The sequence below is a fragment of the Pinus tabuliformis genome, chromosome X (assembly GCF_031772625.1).
Source record: "Pinus tabuliformis cultivar Carrire ecotype Pingquan chromosome X, CPIR1, whole genome shotgun sequence".
NCBI lineage: Eukaryota > Viridiplantae > Streptophyta > Pinopsida > Pinales > Pinaceae > Pinus > Pinus tabuliformis.
In genome coordinates this window covers 1,707,828,595-1,707,851,202 of record NC_142308.1, presented here as the reverse complement: position 1 = coordinate 1,707,851,202, position 22,608 = coordinate 1,707,828,595, and positions in this window count along the sequence as shown.

The window sequence follows — 22,608 nt, the reverse complement described above, 5'->3', positions numbered from 1 at the left end:
GTTTAGGGCCTCAAAACGGCTCCAGAAGTTCAGGACCCGAAAAACTGTTAAAAATAGTAAATTGTGCTACAATTACGGAAACTGAAAAACTAAAAGAGACAGTTGTGGGGGTCCAAGTGGGATAGGTGGGTGGCCACCAACATCCACCTGGATCAATCCAAGCGTTTGATGCCACAGCATAGTCTTCTCTCCAGAGACCACTAGATTTTCTGCTCCACTTTCAGGAACCACAGAATTGTTGCACCCATCAATAACAATGCTACCTTGCAGCTTGTACAAATTTCCAGTTAAAGCTCCCCGCATCAATACCAGTGCTCCCGAACCATTTTGCAGGTATCCTTCTCGAACATTGTTTTTACATCTACATCATCCATCTTGCTTACGGAAATCCGATTTCTGGCCAATGAGGAATATGCAGAACACCCAGAATTGTTCTAACCCTTCCACCTTGCAACTTCAACTTTACTTTTCCGTGACCAACGATTCTAGCCTTCCTGTCATCCCCTAAGAAGACATCACCACCATCATATTTTTCATACTCGAAGAACCACTCTCTATGGGGAGTGAAGTTAAAGTATGCACCTGAGTCAATCAACCATGCCTCATGATCTACATGTGTACTTGAAGAAGCCAAGTACACATCCCCACCTTCATCTGTGGTTTTCGCCTTTACAGAAGGAGCATCATCAGATCCCTTTCCTTTGTCAAGAGCTTTATATTTACAATCCCTTTTGTAGTGCCCTTCCTTTTCGCATTTCCAGCACACCACCTTTACAGGTTTTCCTGGAGATTTCAATCTCCCTCTAGATTTAGATCTCCCTCTAGATTTAGATCTCCCTCTAGATTTAGATCTCCCACTCGATGACTTATTTTTGTTTCTATTCTGGGACCGTCCTCATACAGACAAGGCATCACCATTCTGGCTCTCCATATTTTTCCATATTATCTCCTCCGTCAGCAAGGATGAGACTATTTCATCAAACTTCAAGGCAGTTTCATTGCTACCTATTGCATTAACAGACTATCCCACAAATATGGTAGAGAGAAAAACAAATTGATGCACTTATCTTCATTTGAAATTGTAAAATCAACAAATAATAACTGACTTACCACAGTATTAAATGAATTCAGATGTTCTATCACTGAGTCTCCATCTTTCATCCTCAAGTTAGACAAATTTTTCCATAGGAACAGTTTATTCACCAGAGACTTAGATTGGTACAAAGTCCCTAACTTGTCCCACAAATCCTTCGTCGTAGCTTCCCCTGATACATTCAACAATACTGAATCTGAGACACACAATCGTAATGTGCTCTTAGCCTTCCAATCCAACTTCTTCCATTCTTCATCGGACACTCCCGTTGGTTTAGTACCTAGATCTACTGTGACCCACTGGTCTTTATCCACCAACAGATCCTCCATCTTGAGTTTCCATAACTCAAAACTCTGACCATTAAATTTCTCGATATCTATCTTTCCACTGCTCTCCATCTTCTTTCACCACCAGAATCAATCCTGCAGATCTCCCACTGAACAGGGTCTACCACAGGCCCGAGCGAAACCCCTCAGCAACAAAGGCATCCCCTTGAAGCCAAAACAGCTCTAATACCAAATGTAGGTTTTAACCCCGTATAGAAATTACCTGCATACAAATTCTAAAACACAGAAAATAAAAAAATGCGAGAGCATAACACATAAAACACATATACATAGAGATTTTCCCCTGGATCCCAAAACCCAGACTACCAGATTGATTTTTCATTATGTTCCTTTCATGTTACAATACATATTTATACATTCCGAAGCATCCAATACCATGGACCGAAAACCATGCGTCCAAAACCATGGACCAAAAACCATTGCGCCCAAAACCATGTGCGAAAATTATGCACAAAACCATAGGTAGGTCCATCCAACCTAATATAGGGTCCAAAACCAAAATTTTCCGGGGTGTTGCCCCAGACCCCATAGAGAGGGGCTACCCACACCCCTCAAACCCCCTGTGACCCCCCCGCTATGCAATCAGTGCAACAAAGGGGGGTGGGGGGCTCCGCCTCCCCTCTAACCCCCCAGTTAACTATGTGGGCTAGTCGTGGAAAGAATACAACACAACCCAACATGCAGCATAATGATCCATTTCATTCTATTAATGTTTTAAGCAAACACACTTTATCAATTCCAAGCAATATTAGAAATAAGTAAAACCTTGCTACGTAGTAACCAATGTCTCTGTTGATAGTGACCTATTCATAAAAAAAGTAGCTTTGTCTCTATTAATAGTACTCCATCCATAAAAAGGAAACTTTGACATTTTAAATAGGAGCTAGATAGAAACAATTTAAAATATAATCATAACAAGGTACAACTAGATATTTAATTAAACATTTGACAATATTACATTATTTGAGTTGATTTTGGAGCCAATTGCTCTTATCTAAAATAGATGGAAAATTTCAAATCATCAACAATTATTTAACTTTGGATAAGATTTATCACCGAGTTTGAAAAAATGTTCAATTAAGAGTGAATTTTCATACTCTGCCTCATAAACAATGAATAGTTGTGTGTGCATAATCCACGGAGTTGGACCAGGTTCTAGTGTTGCGACGCCCATGCTCAAGATCTCTTTGAAAAATCCCTTCATTCCCTCATAACAAGAGAAACAAAGGCATGAATATGATATCAAACTCACATGAAATTGCTTCATTATAGAGAAATATGTATTTGTGCTTAATCGCCACATAACTAGAAATTGACTAACCATTAGAATTAACTCTACAATTAATTTGCTCCATATAACCGATCACGAAGCTCAAGATTATTCTTAATGCCCCTCCTTAATTTTTAGGGTTGCATTCTCTATTGCCTAACTTTTGACACTGAAATTCAAAACTAACTCTTCCCAAATATTTAGTGAAGATATCCACTAATTTTTCCTTGGAATCACAGAATTTGAGAGTTACATCACCATTTTTAGCAAGTTCACAAATCAATTGGAACTAAGTATCAATATGCTTTCTTTTTTGGTGAAAAACATTATTCTTCAACAAGGAAATCGAGGAAATTTTATCACCAAAGATTGAAGTAGGCTCCTTTTCAGTATATCTGAAGTCTGATAGAAGTCTCTTTAGCCACACTGCTTGTCATGCTACTACATACTCAGCTTTTGCAAAATATAATGCAACTATGGGTTGATTTTGGATGACCACAAAATAAAATTCCTGTCAAATATAAAATCATATCCAGAGGTGCTCTTACAGTCATCAATACAACCTGCAAAATCATTGTATGTATAACCTATGAGATTACTGCTTGTTAGAGTTGTGTACCACAAACCATAAGTGGTTCTACTTGTAATGTACCTTAGCACTCCTTTTCCAACTTTCCAATGACAATCCTTAGGAGATTCCATAAACCTGGAAATATAACTTGTTGCATATGTTATATCAGGTCTAGTAGCAGTAAGATACATAATACTACCAACAAGTTGCTTATACAAAGTAGAATTAATAGCAATACCCACATCATCTTTGCTTAATTTTGTACCAAGCTCAATAGGAGTATCTACTAGTTTACACTTGTCCATCTTAAACGTTTTCAAAACATCAGTAGCATACTTTTGTTGATTGATAAAGATACCATTATCTGATTGTTCCACTTCAATGCCTAAGAAATATTTCATTAATCCAAGGTCTGTCATTTCAAATTCATTTTTCACTGCAGCTTTAAATTCATCTAACTGCATATTCCATGTATAGATCATGTCATCAACATAAAGACATAATATAAGGATATTAACTTAATGACCTTCCTTGATATACAAAGTTGGTTTATGGACGCTCCTTCAGAAACCATCATTCAACAAGTAATGATCAATTCTATTGTACCAATCTCTTGGAGCTTGCTTCAAGCCATACAATTATTTCTTCAACTTATACGCTTTATGTTCTTGGCCTTTGATTTGAAAGAAATGTTGTTGATCCACATACACTTCTTCATTCAATATGCCATTCAATAATGTAGATTTTACATCCATTTGGTAAATAGGACACTTGTTTTGTGTTGCAACAACCAATACAAATTGAACAGTATCTATTCTTGCTACAGGTGCAAAAGTTTCACCATAATCTATGCCAGGTTGTTGTGAAAAACCTTTGGCAACTAACCTTGCTTTGTGTTTATCAATCTCACCTTTCTCATTCAACTTTGTTTTATAAACCCATTTGACACCTATAGAGTTTTTATTTGCAGGTAGATCAACCAAATCCCAAGTTTGATTTCTTTCAATAGCATCAATTTCATTATTCATTGCATCTCCCATTCCTTTTTCTTTACAGCTTCTTCAAAACAAGTAGGTTGAAATGAGAAAAATGCAAAATGTACAATATCATCAATATCATCTTGTGCATAAATATCACTCAAACTTCTCATTCTTTGATTTTTATCAGAATCAAAATCACTATTAGATGGTGAACTACTTTCATCTTGAACCTGCAATCTTGGAGTGCTTGTTGTAGGTGCTTGATGTTCATCTAAAACAACAAAAGGACAATGACAAGTACCATTTTCCATTTATTTCATGATTTGTCTTCCATAAACTTAACATCTCGACTTATGACAAACTTCTTAGTAATAGGATTATACAATCTCTATGCTTTAGATTGGACACTATATCCTATAAAATTGTATGTAACAACCCTAGTAAAAAAATGCATTTAATAAAAGTTAATAAAGGAAAAATAATAACCATGGTCACGAGACACGTATTCCAAGCTGAATGTTGGGAAAAAAATCCTAGTGTGGGTGTTCATTTGGTTTATTATGGCTATGGAAATTAGCAAAGTAAATGGAAAATGACTTGGAAAGGAATTTGGCATTAATTGACATTTTATTTATGAAAATAATGGAAATTTGGAGAAAAGGAAGGTGAAAGATCACGGGTTTCATGTGAGGAGGAGAATGAACGAAAATAATGCAAAATGAAGAAAATAGAGGCTTCATTAATAAAAAGGCTTATGAGGATCAATTCGCAGAATTTTGTCAATTCAGTTTTGGAGCCCTCATTATATTCTCTCTCTCTCGCATACTTTTGGACACACGGAGTTTTCTTATAGCACCCTTGGAAGAGTGTGGCATACTTGAGATTTGGAGCAATAAGGAAAAGGAAGAGCAGGAAAGTGCAAGAGGACATCGGGATCAACAGCTACAATGGGTTTTACTTGTAGGTACAAAGTTGCATGTATGGTTTCCTTACTAGTTTTGGCATGCATGGCGTATGCATGTGGTTTTTGGTCATGATCTGTCATTAGCATGGGGGATTTCCTGGATTGACAGTGATTTTTCCTAGCCTTGCCATTTTCTGGATAGTCATGGTGTTGTGGGAGTCTTTCCCTTTTTCTTTCTAGTTGGTTCTCATGTTACTTTGGTTGTGGGTTGAGTTATTTGTTCTTGGAGCCTTGGTTGGACAAACGCTTTGGAGCCCTGTAATAGCTTGGGTTAAGTTATTAGTTTGGGAGCCTTGGTTGGAAAAACACTCTCGAGACCTTGGTGGGTTGAGTTACTAGTCATGGAGCCTTGGTTGGAAAAACACTCTCGAGACCTTGGTGGGTTGAGTTACTAGTCATGGAGCCTTGGTTGGAAAAACGCTCTGGAGCCCGACAACAATTGTGGGTTGAGTTATTATTCTTGGAGCCTTGGTTGGAATAGATGCTCTAGAGCCCAAGATAACTTGGGTAGAGAACAATATATAAATGATTATTGATGTCTGACCATGAGGTGGAATCACTGGTTGAGGGTTGAGGTGGTTTAGCCTTTGGAAGCCCGGGCTTGATTTTGATGGATTTGTTCTATGAGATCCCACATTCATGCTTGTAATATGGCACGGGGTGATTGGATGAACAGATAATTGGTACAGACAATCTATGGTTGGGTGGAACAGGGAAATCCCGAACATAGTTGGCGTTTGCATTCATCAATAAATCTCTCTTTCTCCCTGGTATTTTATGGGAAAATACATTTATTTATATGTGGCTTATATGGATGTTATATCCTTGATATTTTTGTTGGCTATATGTTGATTATGAATGAGTTTTATGACAGTGAAATTGCATGGCTGTCATCATGTTTTGGTTAATCACTGAATATACAATGAATATATGGCCTAATAGATGGTAATGTAGTTATTATGATGAGGCATCAATGCTTCTCAGAGATTCTTAGATAAGTATGAGACCCCTATGCTCATATTTGTTGTTTAAACCTATAGAATGCATATTCGTGACATGTTTGATGAAATTATTATCATGGATAGTAGGGGTCTAGTCAATTTATTATTCAATTATTTGCAGTTGCATGATTGTTTTGATGTTACTTTTCATTTCTGGAAGTTTCATGGAGTTTTGGGTAGTGGCCTAAGTCCTGACCCTTAAAAGGTGGCATAGAATCTAGAGTCGCTGGCACAGAAATACCTAGAAAATTTTCAAGTCACATGCATGCCTTGCTGTGGGAGCGAATGGAGGGTCTCGATCACATGCATGCCCATATCAAGGGAGCAACTGAGGCTTTAATGTAGAAAAATTTCAGTTTGCCTCAGGGGGTTAGTCACCTGGATGGGTTGGATGGCTCTTGGGGGTTCTGTTGCATGTGTAGAAGGTCAGGTTGTTTGTGTTCCATCGGTTACTCTTGCTTCACTGATACATAGGGAGTTGAATCAAATCATAGTAACCCTTTGTCACATGTTTACCCCATTTGGTCGGTTACTTGGGTAGATGTGGGAGGAGGGTGTTACAAAGTGGTATTAGAGCACGATTTTGTTCTCCTTGGGTGATGTTTGGTTTCCTTTCCCCTTGGATGAATTTGTTTTCATATGTACATGTCAGTTGCATATACATCTTTGTGCTTGTTGTGTATGCATGGCATTGGTCATGATTGCAGTGGTGTCGACATATGAAAGTTGATGGTGTCGTTGTTGAATGTATTTGTTGTGAGTGTATGTCGATCATGCATTGGTTATGTGTGTCAGTGTTCATATGTTGTTATGCATACATTGGCATGGTGATAGTTGTCGTGCATGAGGTCATGGTATGTGGTTGGTATAGTCATGCATTGATAACTAGATAATGGCTGAAAAGATGCTTATATGTTGATCTGATTATGTTTATATATATATATAGATATATATATATATATTTTTCACTAATATGGTTGATCTTGTAGAAGAGATATCCTCCCCGAACTATACTAAGATACGTTGGGTTGTTTGTGATTTGGTTTAGCCGACATAATATACCTTACAGGAAGAAGACATCAAAGATGACTAGCAAGATGTAGGCTACAGAGATTCTCCCTATGAATCAAATGAGCAACGTGGTGTTGGGTACTCTTCTGACTTAGTAGATACATTGAGGAGTTTGAAGGAAGAAATAAGGAGTTACAAAGCAGATAATGAAAAAATCATGAAAGCACAAGAGAAACAAGCAGAAGTCAATGCATTAATTCTTTAGAGTTTTTTATAATTGCAAAGGAAAGGACCACTTCAGATCAACTATGCACGAGAGGATAGGACTAATGTGGCATATGGTAGGAGATCTCATAGTTGGCATAGGTCAGATAAAGATGACATGATCCCGGATGGTAATTTCTTGGATACACCAGATAGGAGAGTTGATGGACACATGTACTATTCTAGTTCTAGTTCTGACAGGTATCATGGTCATCATCATTGTCATCCTTACAGAACGAGTGATAGGGGATATTTTCCGAATGAGTTAAAAGAAGCAAAGCCACCTACATTTGATGGGGAAATGAATAAATTGCAAGATGCAGAAGCATGGTTGCTTGGAATGAATAAGTTCTTCAAGATACATGATTAGTCAAAGAACATGAAGGCCATAATTCCTACTTTCGGTCTTAAAGGTAAAGCAGATATCTGGTGGGAAGATGTAAAGAACATTAAAAATATCTATAAGGAGGATTTGACTTGGAGTGAATTCGAGAGACTATTCATGAAGAAGTACCTATAGAAGAGGTACTATGAAGACAAAGAAAAATATTTTTATGAGCTAAACATAGGATCTATGACTAATGAGTAGTACACTAGTAGATTTTTTGAGTTGTTGAGGTATGTGCTTTACCTCAAGGAGGAGAAGGCCAAGATTCAGAGATTCATCAGTGGGTTTTCGATAGAATTTAAGGATAGGATTGAGTTTGATGAGCCTAGATCATTGCAGGAGGCCATCCAAAAGATAAACCATTGTTACAAGCAATCAAAGCATGAATCTAAAACTAAACCTAACTGGAAAGGTAATAATAAGAATAAAGGGAAATGGGACAAGAAATGGGTCAAGCCTCAGGACACAAGTAATAAAGATAATGCAATGCCACACAAGAAGTTCAATGCATCTGATAGAGGACAGGAATTTCAATCTAAGCAGAACAAGGGTGATGATAGGAAGATCATGCGGTGATGGACTTGTGGCAAAGATCATCGTCAAAGATATTTTCCACAGCATCAGGGTGGTAGACCACAGATTTACAGTGCCCAGGAGGCACAGACAATTGGGATGTTGGACAAAGTGTTCCTAGGATCTATAGCATTGGATGAGAAGTAGGAAGATCACAAGAAGTCTATTATCAAGATGAACGGTAAGCTTTTTGATCAGGTTGTTTCTATTTTGATTGACCCTGGATCTAAGTATATTTATGTCAATCCTAACCTAGTGGATAAGTGTGGTTTGAATAAAGAAGTGCATGCAAATTCTTGGTTAGTGTAGTTGGCTACAGGTACCAAGAAGTGTGTTCATCATTGGGTAAGATCTTGTGCATTTCAGTTGAATGGTATGCCTACATCAACACATTTGAATGTATTGTCGTTGGGATCATATAGTATGATTTTGGGTATGGACTAGCTATATCTTCACAGGACCAAAGTGGATTGTTATGAAAAATGGTGAGCGCCAGTATTGCAGCAAGGATACTACAACTCCTGGGCTACCAGCTTTACTTATCAACCCGGGGTTCGTACAAACTTGGAGGTGACAGTGCTATATACACAAGTAAAAATGAAGATCTTGCTTGTTGTCATTGTTCATTCAGTGGGAGACCCCAGGGTTCCAAGCCAGACTCCTATAGAGTCAGAAGAAGCTTGATTATTTGATGGAAGAAGAGAAAATCTATTCTAAGAGAGCTTCCCTACTGTGGTAATGAGGAAAATAACATGTAATGCTAAATCATACCATATCCTAATTAACCATTTAAATAGCTATGCTACGCAGAATTTCTGAATCAACACTAACCTAATGCTACTATCTAAGTTATAGAATTAAAGAGCATCAAACCATACTAATGTGTAAGCAAGAAAACTAAACTAAATCTGTTTTCACTTTTTTGGTTTTTTTTGGTAAAATCGTGTTAGAAAATTATATATTACAGAGCAATGGAACACATAAAATATTGAAAAAATATAAACACAGAAAACACATAAAACAAGAGAGACACAGATATACGTGGTTCACCCAGTTTGGGCTATGTCCACGGAGAAACAACCATGCCTTCCTTTTATATTGTCCATCAAACTGAAGAGATACAACCTACAACAGATCCACTGTAATTCCCTCTTCGCTCTCAATCTCCTCTCTCTTCCTCACTCAGAATACAGATCTACATAGATGCAATACAACTCCCTCATATATAGCGAGGGGTTTCCTTCTAGGGAAAAAAATCCTAAATTAAACATAACTTCTACCGTGAGATCTCTGCCTAATGAATGGCCCAAATTGATTATGAAATTACAACATTTTACAAGGCTATTTTACATCTATTTTTAGCTTTGGGGGCGCTGCCCCCAATCCCCCACCAGGGGGAGGGGGGGCTCCCGAAGGTCACAACCGCCCCCCTGGACTTCCCCTGCAGTGAATATTTTACGGGCGGCGTTTCCACCCCATTACGAACTGGGGTCCAATGCGGCGATACCTTTGAATACAAAAGATAATCATGCTCCACACCCAACAAATCAAGCATGCAGTTTAATTATTCTTGTGGATGTGGCAGGTGGATGGAAGGTGGTTGAGGATGGCTAGAAGGTTTATGGAGTGGTTGGATGGTGTGGAAGGGTCCTAGGAGGAATTTTGTGACTCCCTAGAGGTTCCACATCAATTTGGCCTCAAAACAGGCTGTTTAAAGAAAACCTACAGGATGTACTAGAAACCTACAAGATACAGCCAAGAGCTAATTGTGAGGTGTTGGAGGTGTTGGGAAGATTGGAAAAGGTGTGTGATGAGTGGGATAGGGTGTTAGAAGTTCTAGGAACACTCAGGAATCAATATCCAAGAGAATAAATGGCTAGATTTGCTCAATGTGTCTAGGGGAATTTCAATGAAAAAGGACAAAAAAACTAGTGAGGGTGATGGTGGAACAAGAGATGGTTAAGGTGGATGAGGTGGAAGGCGGATGTTGGTGATGAAGTCTAGACCTCCTCCTGAAGTACCTGATGTGCTTAAAACATGTGTGTCTTCCAATAACCATGGAACAAGATACATCTTCATAAAATTAGAAAAGCATGAATCAACTGCCCATATTATGCATGAAGAAAGTGCTGAAGGAAATGAAAGCATGAGTGAGATCTTGTTGCAAAAATAAAGTAATGGAAAAAGATGACAATGAAATGAACCAAGTACTAAATCAAGACAATAAACTCCAAAGCTCATGCAAGAACTAGAAATCTGTGTTTTTGGGGTTGATGAAGGGTCTCTTCCTCAAGTCATGGTCCCAGAGGGCGGAGGTGAGGCCGAGACACTTGCTGACAACCTTATCGTGATATTTTTCTCCTTGCTAACCTGCTAATTGAAAGAAGGCAAAAATGGAAGCAAACTAACATACAACCAATCTACGCTACATTGTTTTAATGGAAATGCAGCTACTTAAGCAAATGAACAATTAAACTATGAATCTATGCAAGTATACATGTACAATAAAGAGGATCATTGGCTACTAGGGTTGGGCCCTAACCCAAGAGCTTCAACCCTCTGAGTTAACTCAGTGCTGGCTCAAAACAAAACTCATTCTTATTATCAAAACCATGAATTACATGAAAATTTTTTTACAAGTCTTGCAGCTTGAAAATCGAGTAGAGTTTTACAATAAAACATCGAATCCTACTGAGGTCATAGGCCTCTCTACTTATACATCTAAAATCTCGAACAACTTCCTTAAAATTAGGGAGGCTCGGCTCCCAAACTGGAGATAAACTTTTGCTTTGTCTTTCACTTGCTCGGCTGCCTTCTAGTCCTCATGATTTGGTTGTTTGCACTCCAAGATGATGGAAAAATATTCGAATGGAGGGGTAGTAAATTAGGAGGATTTACCTCCTATAATTCCTCTCCCTTGTCTCATTCGAGTTTTTACCAAGGTCTTTTCCAAAATTCCTTACTTTTATCCTTTAATCCTGCATTAAATGCACATTAGATCACAAAGCAAAATATCCAACTCTAACTCATCTGATAAACAAAATATAATCAAAAGTATGCAATAAGTTGTGAGAATAGCTGGTTTGACTAAGCTAGGAGGTGAATTAAGGCCCATATAATTACCCAATGATGAGGCTCATCATCACCACCCTACTGAAAGTGTTGCTCATTCTCTGAGCAACTTAGTCAATGTCCATGTTCTTCATGGCTCCTGTAGCCTCTCTGACATCCCATGCCTCTGTTGTGGTCTCTTCTTCTTGTTCATAGAATCCTTCTTTATTTTCTACTTCTTCCCACTACCTCTTTTCCTCTTCTTCTTTTCTCCCTTCTAGCATCCCTAGTAGTAGTGGTGGACTGAGTCTTAGGCCTATCCAATTGACCTTCAACCTTTGCATTGATTGCTTATACATATGTGTCCTATTGATTGCCTCTCTCAACCTTTAAGGGGAGTGATATTCTCTGATCCTCAAGCTATGTGGCAGTGTGTTCCATCTCCTTAGGTAGGCATGTATATTATCATCTCCTAGTAGCCTAAACATATCCTCAAAATGTGAAATTTATTTCTCTTTGGCAACAAGATATCTAGGTGCCAGCTGAGGATCATTTGCAATCAGATTATGGGTGTTGATTAGGGCCATGGGATTCGATTTCTTAGCTCTGATGAAAAGAGGTTCATTTTGCTCTCTTGCCAATATTCTTTTCATCTCTGCAGCCCTTGACTCCTCATGGTTCATCCATGATGCCAAAGCCATTAATTGTAGATCTGCTAGTTTGGCATTAGGATCCCAAACATTCATGTTTGTGAGGTCCATGTTGTGCAATTAAAACTCAACCATTTTGGCCCTATCCACTAGTGTAATTTGATCACAAAGATCAATAAACTGCCTGTAGTCCTGAAATGGCATGGTGCCCCTTTGTGCTAGTGTTTTAATTTGAAACTGTAGCCATTGTTCTTTGAGGTAAAGAGCATAGGATTTAACTGGCATCCAACACTGGATGGCCTCCAAGGAGAGGTTGGCCATACATCATAGTTGGTTCTCTCTTTCCTGCAGTTGTACCCTCAACCATGAATTTTCCCTCTCAAGTTGATCTCTCATTATTTCTTCTTTGTACCTTAAGCCACTTAGCTCTTTGCCCATTTCCTTGAGCTTATATTCCATGTGCCCAATGTCTTCCACCCTTTTTGACTTGGCGATTTGCATCCATCGGTGGATTCTGGCCCTCTCCTTCTCAAGTTCGAAAAATAATGGGATGGAAAAATTTTCGGGTATTACCTTGCCTCCTTCAATAAACCAGTAGTAGGAGTCTAGGTTAGGTTGGGGACTTGGTTCCTTTGTTTTTGGGTCTTCTTCTTTTGTTTCTTGCTGCTCCCTTACCTTGCTTTCCAATTTCTGTGCTTCCTGTAGTTTTTACAGAGTATCCTGTAGGACTGTTTTTGCTTCCTGTAGGTTTTGTTGTGGATCCTGTAGGATGGCCTTACCCTTTGAGGTAGTTGACCTGATACTAGGCCTCCTTACATAGGTGATTGGTGACTTAGGGGAAGGCATTTTGTCTCTTGGTATAGGGGAATCTTCAATCTCGATAGGTATTTTTGTTGATATTTGTGGCTTCCCTTGTTTGATTCTTGTGCTCTTTCTTGTTCTGAAATATAGTGGGGTTTGCCTCCTTCTTTTTCCTTTTTACTTGACTGGGGTACTGAGAGTAGTGAGGGCAGTTGCTGCTTCCCTCTAAGTGGCCTCTGGAGACACCCTAGGTGACTCCTCCTTGTGTTATTCCCTTTTTGTTTCAATGCCTTATTCCTCTCTATTTTTCCTATCTTCTTCCACTTGTTGTTCTTCCTCATCTCCATCAATTTCTTCCTCAGTTTCCTCCTCTCTTTCATCATGATCCTCCTTCTCTTCTCCCTCTTCTTCTTCTGCTTTATCATGTTCCTCTGTGTCAGCTTCTTCTTCTTCATCCGTCTCATCCCTATCTAACTTTGTATCTTCTTCTTCCTATTTTTCGTCCTCCTCACTGACAAAAGGGCTAACATCATAAGTGAGGGTTTTGATGTCATCCTCTGCTGGCAAGTCTCTGAAGACTGACCATGTTATATGGATTCTGAGGTTTTGGAGGGCATCCTCAATGAGGATCCTAATCAACCCATGGTGAGCCAATTGTTGGGAATTCCTTTCCTTTACTTTGTTGCTGGAGTCTATGAGTGATTGCATCAAGAAATAGGGTATGCTGAGTCTTTGGTGAACTGGTGTTTCTACCCCAAATCTTAATTTTTCAAGGATCCTAAAATGGTAGCCATAAACAACACTATATCTACCCTCACATGAGATATATTTGATGAGTTGGTATCCTACCTCACTGCATGGGTATGGAAGAATGTCCCTCCTTACTCCATTTTTATCCTCTGTGGGTTCTTCACCTTCTAAAAAGAATTTCCTTTTTGCCACCTAACTGTCTCCTTTGTCTTCTTTCCTCCATGGAATTCCTAGGGGAAGTGTGGTGACCCTACTAATGAGCTCTAGGGTGAGATATATAGTGAGGCCTCTAACTAAAATAGTGGCATAGATTCTGTTGTGTGGAGTGAGGGAATGAGCAAATTCTTGAGCCACCTCATCATCATACCCTGTGAATTTTTCAAAAAACCCCATCCAGTTGTGTCTTATAAAGATTTCAAGCACTTGGGGGATTTGTTGTATCCTCACAGTGTTTGTGGGTTCTCTCCTATTAAACCCTCCTGTCATCTTGCTTGCGAGGCTTGAGGAGAAAATCAAAGGGTTGAAACAAAATTTTTAAATTCAAGAGGAAAACAAAGTTTACTGTGTATGTAATTCACCTCCCACAGTTGCTAAATTCACTAGATTTTAGAGCATTTCTAGTTCATTTGCTTGTAAATGGGGATGGATTTTTATAGCCTACCTCTTTAGTGTTGGGTTGTGTTATATTCTTTCTACGTAGTTAACTCGGGGGTTAGAAGGGGGGCGGAGCCCCCCTTTGTTGCACCGATTGTGTAGCGAGGCGGGCTTACAGGGGGTTTGAGGCATACCAGTAACCCCACTTTATGGGGCCCAGGGAAGCGCCCCGGAAAATTTTGGTTTTGGACCCTATGTTAGGATGGGCGGACCCACCTATGGTTTTGAGCATGATTTTTGCACATGTTTTTGGACGCAATGGTTTTCGGTCCATGGTATTGGATGCTTCAGCATGTATAAATATGTATTATAACATTGAAAGGAACATAATGAAAAATCAAGCCAGTAGTCCCGGTTTTGGGATCCAGGGGAAAATCTCTGTGTATATGTGTTTTATGTGTTATGCTCTCACATTTTTTATTTTCTATGTTTTACAATTTGTATGTAGGTAAATTCTGTACGGGGTTAAAACCTACATTTGGTATTAGAGTTGTTTTGGCTTTAAGGGGATGCCTTTGTTGCTGAGGGGTTTCATTCGGGCCTGTGGTAGACCCTATTTAGTGGGAGATTTGCGAGATCGATTCTGGTGGTAAAAGAAGATGGCGAGCAGTGGAAAGATGGAGACTGGGAAATTTAATGGTCAAAGTTTTGAGTTGTGGAAACTCAAGATGGAGGATCTGTTGGTGGATAAATATTAGTGGATCGCGGTATATCGAAGTGCTAAACCAACGGGAGTGTCCGATGAAGAATGGAAGAAGTCGGATCGGAAGGTAAAGAGCACAATACGATTATGTGTCTCAGATTCAGTATTGCTGAATGTATCAGGGGAAGCTACGGCGAAGGCTTTGTGGGACAAGTTAGGGACTTTGTACCAATCTAAGTCTCTGGTGAATAAACTGTTCCTGTGGAAAAAGTTGTATAACCTGAGGATGAAAGATGGAGACTTGGTGACAGAGCATCTGAATGCATTTAATACTGTGGTAAGTCAGTTAGCATCTGTTGATATTAAAATTTCAGATGAAGATAAGTGCATCAATTTGTTGTGTTGTCTACCAGATTCGTGGGATAGTCTGGTTATTGCAATAGGTAGCAATGAAACTGCCTTGCATTTTGATGAAATAATCTCATCCTTACTGATGGAAATGAGACGAAAAAATATGGAGAGCTAGAATGGTGATGCCTTATCTATACAAGGATGGTCCCAGAACAGAAACAAAAATAAGGTATCGAATGGGAGATCTAAATCTAGAGGGAGATCTAAATCTCCAAGAAAACCTGTAAAGGTGGTGTGCTGGAAATGCGGAAAGGAAGGGCACTACAAAAGGGACTGTAAATCTAAAGCTCCTGATAAAGGAAAGGGATCTAACGATGCTCCTTTTGCAGTGGCGAAAACCACCTCAGATGAAGGTGGGGATGTGTACTTGGCTTCTTCAAGTACACATGTAAATCATGAGGCATAGTTGATTGACTCAGGTGCATCCTTTCACTTCACTCCCCATAGAGAGTGGTTCTGCGAGTATGAGAAATATGATGGTGGTGATGTCTTTTCAAGGGATGATAGGAAGGCTATAATCATTGGTCGCGGAAAAATAGAGTTGAAGTTGCAAGGTGGAAGGGTTAGAACACTTCCGATTGTTCTGCATATTCCTGCATTGGCCAGAAATCTGATTTCTATAAGCAAGCTGGATGATGCAGGTGTAAAAACAGTGTTCGAGAAGGATACCTGCAAAATGGTTTGGGGAGCACTGGTATTGATGCGGGGAGTTCAAATTGGAACTCTGTACAAGCTGTAAGGTAGCACTGTTATTGATGGGTGCAACAGTTCTGTGGTTCCTGAAAGTGGAGCAGAAAATCTAGTGGTCTCTGGAGAGAAGACCATGTTGTGGCATCAAAGGCTTGGACATATTGGAGAGAAGGGCCTTCAAATACTTCATGGTAAAGGTATGGTAGAAGGTATGAGTAATAACTCTCTGGATTTTGATTTCTGTGAAAATTGTGTATATGGGAAGCATAATCGGGTGAGTTTCCCCTCTAGTAGTAAGAGGGCGAAACAGATATTAGAACTTGTGCACAGTGATGTGTTGGGACCTGTCATGGTTCCATCACTGGGTAAGTCTGTGTTCTATGTATCATTTATAGATGACTTCTCAAGGAATACATGGATATATTTCCTTAAGAAGAAATATAAAGCCTTTGACAGGTTTAAAGAATTTAAGGCTCTCGTGGAAAATCAGACAGAGAAGAAGATAAAGGTGTTGAGGACAGATAGTGGTGGAGAGTTTTGCAGCAAGGAATTTGAAGAATTCTGTAAGAAGTGTGGTATAGCACGACAGAAGACTACTCCATATACACCTCAGCAAAATGGAGTTGCAGAAAGAATGAATAAGACGTTGATGGAAAGGACAAGAAGCATGCTCAGTGGTGCCGGGTTAGGACAGGAATTCTGGGCAGAGGCAATGGATACTGCATGTTACATGGTCAACAGGTCACCTTCATTAGTGTTGGGGGATAAGACTTCACAAGAGGTATGGACTGGTAAGAAACCCTCTCTTTCACATCTGAGGGTATTTGGATGTGATGCATATGTACATGTTCCAAAGGAGAAACGAACCAAGTTGGATAGTAAATCTGAAAAGGGAATCTTTATTGGGTATAAGGATGGTTTAAAGGGTTATAAGCTTTGGAACCCAGTCACACAGAAGGTTGTGTACAATCGAGATGTGGTGTTCAGAGAGGTAAAGATGTTATTAAACATGAAGTCCAACCAAAGGAACCTGAAAAGATAGAGTTTGAGCTTAAGGAGGAAGAATTACACTCTATAGCAGAGGAGGAATCAGAAGATGAAGAGCCACAAACTCCGGGTGTGAGAAGATCAGTTCGAGAAAGAAGGCAGCCAGAAAGGTATAGTCCATCTGCTTTTTGTTCAGATTTTGCTTTATCTATTTCTAACGATGATCCCAGAATTGTGAAGGAAGCAGCAGATTCAGAGGATGGAAAACTCTGGAAAGAGGCCATGGTTGATGAAATGGCATCTTTGCACAAAAATGAGGCTTGGGATCTGGTGGAGTTGTCGACTGGAAGGAAACCCATTGGCAGCAAATGGGTGTTCAAGAAGAAGACAAATGCAAAAGGAAAGGTGGAGAAATACAAAGCTCGGATGGTAGCAAAAGGTTATTCCCAGGTGCCGGGAATTTATTTTGGTGATATTTTTTCTCCTGTTGCCAAGGTAACTTCTATTAGATTACTTTTATCTGTTGCTGCTACTTTTGAATTTGAGGTAGAATAGATGGATGTGAAGACAACATTTCTTCACGGGGATCTAGAAGAGGAAATCTACATGAGGCAACCTGAAGGCTTTGCAATGAAGGGTAAGAAAGAACTGGTATGCAAGTTAAAGAAGCCTCTGTATGGGTTAAAACAGTCACCAAGGATGTGGTATCAGAAATTTGATACATTTATACGGGGACTTGGATTCACCAGAAGAAAAGAAGATCACTGTGTGTATTTTAAATTAATTGGTGACCGTGTTATTTATCTGGTCTTGTATGTGGATGATATGTTGCTGGCTGGAAATGACAAAGAAATTATCCAGGATTTGAAGACCCAATTGTCCTCCAAATTTGACATGAAAGATCTTGGTGTTGCAAACTATATTTTGGGCATGGAAATTAAAAGAGATAGGGAAAAGAGGAAGCTTTGGTTAAACCAAAGGAAGTATGTCAAGAAAATACTGCAGAGGTTTAATATGCAGAATAGTAAACCAGTGAAGGTTCCTATTTATGTAGATGTAAGGTTATCTGTTGAACAGTGTCCCAAGACACAAGAAGAGGAAGAGGACATGTCCCATGTTCCATATGCAAGTGCAGTCGGTATCCTAATGTATGCAATGGTCTATACTAGACCAAACATTGCACATGCAGTGGGAGTATTGAGCAGGTTTATGTCAAAACCAAGGAACGAGTACTGGAAAGTAGTGAAGCGGGTTTTTAGGTATTTACGTGGCACTAGTAATCATGGTTTGTGCTACCAAGGAAGACCAGGATCAGACAGAATGTTGGATATTCGTGGCTTTGTTGATGCAGACTGGGCTGGAGATCTGGATCAGAGAAGACCTACAAGTGGGTATGTATTTATCCTATTTGGAGGTGCAGTTAGTTGGATGAGTACGAAACAACCTGTAATGGCACTATCAACTATAGAGGTAGAATACATTGCAGCCACTCATGCAAACAAGGAAGCAATTCGACGGTAGAGATTGTGTTCAAGTATGGGGTTAGTACAGGGAGCTATAAGGATAGACTGTGACAGCCAAAGTGCAATTTTCTTGGCAAAGAACCCCGCATATCATTCAAAGACAAAGCACATTGATGTTCAGTATCACTTTGTGAGGGATATGATAGAAGACAAAAAGGTGTTGTTGGCAAAGGTGGACACTTTGAAGAATACTGCAGATGCATTGACAAAATCTATGAGCTCTGAGAAGTTCTCTTGGTGTAGAGAAACAATGGGCATTTCAGGGCTGGAAAAATGACTAAGCTCTCTTGTGGCCCCCTATAGAAAGAAAACAACAAGTGGGGAATGTTGGGTTGCGTTATATTCTTTACACGACTAGCCCATGTAGTTAACCGGGGGGTTAGAAGGGGGGCGGAGCCCCCCTTCGTTGCGCCGATTGTGTAGTGAGGGGGGCTCACAGGGGGTTTGAGGCGTACCCGTAACCCCACTTTATGGGGTCTGAGGCAGCACCCCGGAAAATTTTGGTTTTGGACCCTATGTTAGGTTAGGCGGACCCACCTATGGTTTTGTGCATGATTTTCGCACATGTTTTTGGACGCGATGGTTTTCGGTCCATGGTATTGGACACGATGGTTTTCGGTCCATGTGTTATAGACATTTTTGGGCACTGCAACCCCAAGCATAAAATGTCCATAAACCAAGGGCTCCTAAGTCCCTAAAAGTGTTGTTCCAACCCCTAAAGGAACAAGGTCAACTGATTACAGCTTCTCCCAGAAGTTCTCCATGAAAAATTGCTCAGAACTGGTCAAAACAGGATCATTTCACCTGCTCCATAGGCAAAGTGCGTTGCATTGCACCTAAATACATTGTGTGGGTGCATTGCATTTCAAAAAGCCCTTCTATGGGGTGCGATGGGCGAGAAATGACAAATGGTAGTGTCATTCCGCGAGGTGGAGAGGCAATAGAAGCTTCCAGAAACTTCTCCTATGACACTTGCCTCTCTGAATTCGACTAAGGATGAGTAAGAGGCCATCAGTCTCCAAGTGGAAGCAAGAACTATCAGAGGGAAGACACTAATCAAATCACAAGCTGACTCATCCCCCTTACAGATATCTATATATGGATCCCTCATCCCAGAGATCCAGAGGCTGGAATTTTGCATATTGTAAGGAATTGTTGTTGATTTCTTGAGACAACATCAAATTGTTGGGTGATCTAATCTTTGTATGAGGTGAAGAGAGGCTTACTTGCTGAGAGGATGATGCTGGGTCAGAACAGCTGGTTGTAACTCCCCTTGGCTCTTTCTTGTTTATCAATAAAAGCTATTCAGGTTTTCCTCCATACTCTTGTGTCATTTATGTTTGCTGCATTTGTATGGTCAATTTACATCTAATCCTAGTTTGTTTATGATTATAGATCCATGTTCTTGTATAGTGCTATGCTACTGTGATCTTACAGGTACTCTATGAAGCTGGGCGTGCAAGGGAACAAGTAGCGAAAGACTATCAAGAGAGAGGAATCGAACTAGGAGATTAGCGCAAGACAGAGGTTGGTCTTCTTTGTTCTTCTCTCATCTATACTTCATAAAGGAAAAACGAAAGTAGCTTTACTTTGTTTGTTTCTAAGGTAGCTATCACACCTTAGTGGGATAGAGCAGTTCTGTATAGACACTTTTCCCTGTAACAAAATGGCGACTCCACTGGGGATCCTTGGAGTTATGCTTGGAGAACTTAGGATCATTAGAATGCTTCCCGTAACTTGTGAACTGTTGGGGAGAAATGTTTGTTGGTCGACGATTGTAATTCCTCCTTGAAAGGGAAATGCAATCTTCCTGAAGTAGGTTGACCAAAGACAGAGGTTGGTCTTCTTTGTTCTTCTCTCATCTATACTTCATAAAGGGAAAACGAAAGTAGCTTTACTTTGTTTGTTTCTAAGGTAGCTATCACACCTTAGTGGGATAGAGCAGTTCTGTATAGACATTAGCAACATTTATAAAAAGAAGCATAGACTGACTCATTATACAAACTCTGCATAAAATTACTCTGATGTTGTCTCAAGAAACCAACAACAATTCCTTACAATATGCAAAATTCCAGCCTCTGACCTCTGGGATGAGGGATCCATATATAGATATCTGTAAGGGGGATGAGTCAGCTTGTGACTTGATTAGTGTCTTCCCTCTGATAGTTCTTGCCTCGGAAGTAAATGTCGTATCGACAGATAAAGGCAAAGAAACCAAGCAACCAGGGGGCAAGAAGAAAGGCAAAGGGAAGAAGAAGAAACAGGAGGAATCATCTCCTGAGAAATATTCTGCAAACCCACCTGGAAATAGGAAACTAAAATATCCATGCCTGATATGTGATAAGGATCATCAGACACCAGATTGTCCACACAGAGCTGAGCTTAAAAAATTCTTCAAGAATTCAAAAACCTCGGCAGTGTTAACTGATCCGTTTCCAAATCCAGGAACAAATCTGGTTGCTAGTGAAAATTCTTCCCCGTCTCAAGTGCTGATGTTGTCGGTTTCAAAGCAGCAAAATGATGCTTTGATATCGACAAGAAACAAAGATTACGGGAATCCACAGCTGTCAAACAACAAGGATAAAGATCAACCTAGTAGTTCAACAACAACTTCGACAGAAGTTGCGCCACCCATCATTCCTGAACTGACAATAAAACCGCCAAAGGGAGCAGTACACAAATCGACAAATCGACATTATAATATAGTGGAAGATTTGGCCCAATCGCCATCCGCTATGTCGACACTTGAGGTACTACAGAATTGCCCATCCCAAAAGCAGGCTTTATTATCAGCTATCGGTGGGGTAGACCCAAAGGATTATAATATTGTGTCCTTTAATCATAAAGGATATGATCCTCAGTTACCAGCTCAACTAGCTTTCCTTATTCAAGTGAAAGCCCTCAACAAAACTGTTCATCGAACAATTATTGATGAGGGAGCATCAACATGTATTATGTCGATGAGTTGCTGGAAAACCTTAGGATCTCCAACCTTGTCGAGATCTTCGACAACATTAAAAACATTTGACGGACGAACATATACTCCGTATGGTATTCTAAGTAACTTGAAGGTTGAACTAGGAGGAAAAACAGTAGAAATAGATGTTGAGGTAATCGACGGAAATCTCGATTACAACATCCTACTGGGAAGACCATGGATATATGCTATGGCTGCTGTTGTGTCGACCTATTTTAGGAAGATTGCATTTCCCTTTGAAGGAGGGATTACAATCGTCGATCAACAAACCTTCCTCCCCAATGGTTCTCAAGTTACGGGAAGCATTCCAATGATCCATGGAAGCCCCCATTCGCTTCAAAATATCGGAGTAGGCCTACTAAAAGACCCTATATTAATGGGAACTTTTGCACTTCCACCTCCCATCAATCTGGCGGAAGTAGCATCGGTAGGAACCTGCAATATGATATCTTCGATTGAAAAGATCTCAGGAAACGATATAAACATGGATCATACGCAGGTATTGCCTCCAAGCCCAATGGAAATATTGTAGCAATCAATGTTTCTAGCATGGGAGGCAAACCCAAATCAACGATCATCGAGCGTTTGGATAGATAGGTCTAAGGAATATGGCACCCCTTCAGATCCTTGGTCGAGAGTGCATGGCACCGACGAAGGAATTGTTCAATCAATGTTAATTGAAGGGGCGCCATGGGACGATTACCACCATCGTTCCCTTCTTCCGGATTGTGAAGAAAATACTCCTGATGACCTTTATCATCCTTCAGTCTTTGAGTTTCTATCAAATACTGTAAACACGGTGGATTCCGAGCGAAACTTGTCCAACATTGAAGAGACTATCGCCATAAATATCTCGACCAAAACAGATGTTGTAGAGAATATTTATGTTGGCAAATGTTGTTCTCCTTCAGAGCTGGAAATATATAACGCTCTTTTTCGCGAATTCAGAGATGTCTTTGCTTGGTCATATGAAGAAATGCCAGGCATTGACTTGAGTATAGTTGAACAC